Source organism: Silurus meridionalis, chromosome 4 (genome assembly GCF_014805685.1).
Source record: "Silurus meridionalis isolate SWU-2019-XX chromosome 4, ASM1480568v1, whole genome shotgun sequence".
Classification (NCBI taxonomy): Eukaryota; Metazoa; Chordata; class Actinopteri; order Siluriformes; family Siluridae; genus Silurus; species Silurus meridionalis.
The window spans coordinates 29265123-29269333 of record NC_060887.1 but is presented as its reverse complement, the minus strand read 5'-3'; the positions used below and the strand labels follow the sequence as shown (position 1 = coordinate 29269333).

Here is a 4211-nt window from a genome sequence, read left to right as displayed (position 1 = left end):
ATGGTGGCTTGGTCAGCGGCTCATGGTTATTTCTCACCATGGCAGCAGCAACATTAGAGTAACCATTTTCGAACCGACGCAGTGACTTTCAAGCTGATGCCACCTCCTCCCTAAGAGTAACTAATGAATGCTTGTGTGCCTGCTCCAAAAACAAAATGTGTTAAGTAGGTCTGCCAAAGAGTACTTAGACAAATAAAAATATATGACAACTTGAGTAAAGCCATTAAATAGTCAACATAATTCAACACAAAGCTAGCAGTGGGACTGATGTGTATTTTTGGCTGCAGTTCCAGTCTCAGCTGCTTTTAGACAGAGAAAAGCGATGGTAGCATTGATCGTAGACCTCAGAGTTGAGAGCTGGGGATTGGTAATCACTGGAGACTGTGTATGAAATAGCTGAGTAGAGAGAGAGAGAGAAAGGTGAAATAGTGTGCACTTTTCAACACAGCATGTACCACAGGCCTTGTGATGATGGGAACCACATGGCCTTATATGACAATTTCACTTACACATCACTGCAAGTAATATTGCTCCTGTTGCACTGCTTTCAACACCACAGGCTTGGATAAATTGGTGTTTCATTAAGAAAGACTGAGGTAATGGAAGATATATTTGAAGTAGGATCAAAGCAAGATAATCTAGTGGATGTGTGTGCCTATGGAAGTCTTTGTTACTATTGTATGAAATGTTGCATGTGATTTGTGTTGGACATTTGGATGAAAATCTCATGAAAAACAGCAAACAATGAATATAGGGGAGAGTCTAATCATAATCTTAAATGTTTTAAACATCATTTAGCAAAACAAAATTGGAAATGTAAAAATGTTCTACTTGTTTTCTGTAATCAATAACAGCTTTTAAGTATTTGCAATAAAAAATGTAAAATAAAGCAAATGAAGGTTTTTATTTGACATTCTTCATATATATATATATATATATATATATATATATATATATATATATATATATATATATATATATATATAAACAAACAAATCAAAGACACTCTGATTTATTTGAATCACTATATTTTTTCTTTTACATTTTTTAAATAGTGCTTTTTCTCATGCAGGACACTGAATTCAAAAGAAATGATTGGCACCGTTAACATGAATATTTCATTAAACCTTCCCTGCTCTGAGTTTCTCAACATTTTACCTAATTTTCATGAAGAGAAATTCTAGGCAGCAACATGCATATTTAAATAGGGACAAAATGATGTGTCTTCAAGACTATAATGAAACATACAAGACTATACAAAAACTCTATACGGACACTTAAATGTACTTGAAGTAATTTGCCACCCTGCTCAAAGCTCAATTCATAATGTTCTGATAGGTAGGCAAGTGGTAGCCACCACCGTCAGATAGAAGTGAAATCCTTTGAAGATATGAATTGTCTTTGATATGCAGGCATCATTCCATAGTTGAGCCAACTGAAAATACAGAACAAAATACAATAAACACATGCAAAGTAGATATATGTAATAATGAAAGATTATACAAAAATATATGAGGTTATATAAATATATTACAAATATTATAAAATAATGGCTATTACACACATAACTTTATCAGGTTCCCTGGTGGTCTAGTGGTTTGGATGCGGCGCTTTCAACACTACGGCCCGGGTTCGATCCCCGGTCAGGGAACCAACCCCAGCCATTAGGGTTGCACAAGCCTTAGTGCCGGTCCCAAGCCCGGATAAATGGGGAGGGTTGCATTAGGAAGGGCATCCAGCGTAAAAACATGTGCCAAATCAAACATGCGGATGGTCCGCTGTGGCGACCCCTAACGGGAGAAGCCGAAAGAAAGTTTTACACACATAAATTTATCATTAAAATATGGCCACACTACAGCTTGAAATGTATACATGGACCAGGCATAACATTATACATAAGATAAAATAAAACTTTATTAATCCCGAATGAAAGTCTAAGGAACAAGAATTTCCTTCGGGATTAATAAAGTTTTGTCTTATCTTATTACGAGTGGTGACGTGAATAACACTAATTATTTCTTCATCATGGCACCTGTTAGTGTGTTGTATATATTAGGCAGCAAGTGAAAATTTTGTCCTCAAAGTTGACGTGTTAAAAGCAGGAAAAATGGGCAAGTGTAATGAGTCGAATGATTTTGACAAGAGCCAAATTGTGATGTCTAGACAACTGGGTCAGAGCATCTTCAAAACTGCAGCTCTTGTGGGATGTTTTCAGTCTGCAGTGGTCAATATCTATCAAAGGTGGTCCAAGAAATAAACAGTGGTGAAGCGGCAACAGCGTCGTGGGTGGCCGAAGGCATCATTGCACGCGACAAGCAAAGGTGTGGTCCGATCCAGCAGACAAACCCCTGTAGCTCAAATTGCTGAAGAAGTTAATGCTCTTAATAGTCAACGGGTCAGAACTGTTTTAGCAGCAAAAGGGAGACCAACACAATTCTAGGCAGATGTTGTGCCTAATCAGCGGTCATAAAGTTATTCCTGGTTGATGTACATGTTAGTATGCATATAAACCTTCACATCTGCTCTTGGCATTAGAAAAAAAAACAAGCGTGCAATTCTGCTTTCTTTTCTAGCTGTATTAAAACTTGTGTGCTGTGAAATGACTTGGATGCCACCCAAGTTAATGGAATTTGGACTTTAAAGCGTCTTGAAAGCCATGTAAAATTAGGTACCATGGTTACTATGGCAACTACACCCCCAAATGTTAATCCTCATATCCCACCAGAGAACCACAGCATATGCTTCGCAGTAAATGCTTCGCAGAACCATATTTGGAAGTGGCACAGCTGTGATTGAACCATCTGCAGGTAAAAAACATTATAAAAATAGGAAAAAAAACATTTACAAAAAAGTGTGAGCAGATCATTTTGCACATATTGCACAAACAATTGCACACATCTCCACTTTCCTTAGAAACAGTCACTAATTCGGCTACTGATTTCCATATACCACTTGTTATACTTTTCTACGGCAAATTCTATTTTTATTCTATTTTAAATTCCATGCAATTCTATTTTTATGTCACAGACAGTCAAAAAAAGCATTTATATACAGTGGTGTGTTTTTCACACAGGGCCATGCAGTTTTGGAGTTTGTTTTCCTTTAATAATAAAAACCTTTATTTAAAAACTGCATGTTGTGTTCACTTGTGTTATCTTTTACTAATATTTAAATTAGTCTGATCTGAAACATTAAAGTGTGACAAACATGCAAAACAATAAGAAAGCAGGATGGGGCAAACACTTTTTCACACCACTGTAAAATATAAAATTTTATTAAACCAATCAAAAACTGTTTCCTGTGTCCTGGACAGGCCCTACTCTCAATTTGTTTCAATAATCAAAGTGAATTGTGGGTATTCTTCAATCCCCAAACACACAATATTCACAATGTATTGAACTGGTTTTTACATTTCACAGTTTTTATCGTGGAGAATATACAATGCACTCACAAATTCCCCCGCTGCAATATTCATTCATCTTCAGTAAACACCTTTTCTTGGTCAGGTTTGCAGAAGATCTGGAGCCTATACCCAGAACAATGTGTACAAGGCAGGAATACACTTTGGAAAGGAAACCAGTCAGTGCACCATGTACACAAACCTAGAGCAATTTAGAAAAGCCTGTCTACCTACTGGCATGTTTTTGGACAATGGGAGGAAATCCATGTGGACATGGGAGAACATGCACAGAATGTTCTCCACGCAGACAGTAACCTGAGCTTAGGATCAAACCATGGACCCTGCGGCTGTAAGGAGGCAATGCTACCCGCTGTGCGGCCCCCTCTGTCCAAACAAATACACAATATATGAGGTTATCATCCAACAGATATACCTAACAGGTACAGAATACTCATAATGCCCTGGCATTTATGGAGAATAGACTGAATTTTGGATGCAGGGTATATATTCTTGAAATGTCATTTAAATTCATTGGTTTACATTTAAACTGTGTTGCTGCTGCGAATTATTTCACCCCCCTCCCAACACACACACACACACACACACACACACACACACACACACACACACACACACACAAACACACCAAAGCGGAGGTGCTATATTAAACATCTGGTTATTTAACCAGACCTAGGGCTCAGTGTATATCTCTACAATTTCCTTATGATTCCCTTTATTAGGACACAGAACTTCAGAGGGCAGTCTTTCACTTTTTATTAAGATGAATATTTCCTGTGTGCTACATATTAGA

The 4211-nt window shown here is 37.4% G+C and overlaps 1 non-coding gene across 1 annotated transcript; it reads left to right on the top strand.

Moving 5' to 3' along the window:
* Positions 1-1579: 1579 nt before the first annotated feature.
* trnae-uuc lies at positions 1580-1651 on the top strand. The gene has a single exon. It is a non-coding gene; the product is annotated as a tRNA-Glu (tRNA).
* Positions 1652-4211: the final 2560 nt, after the last annotated feature.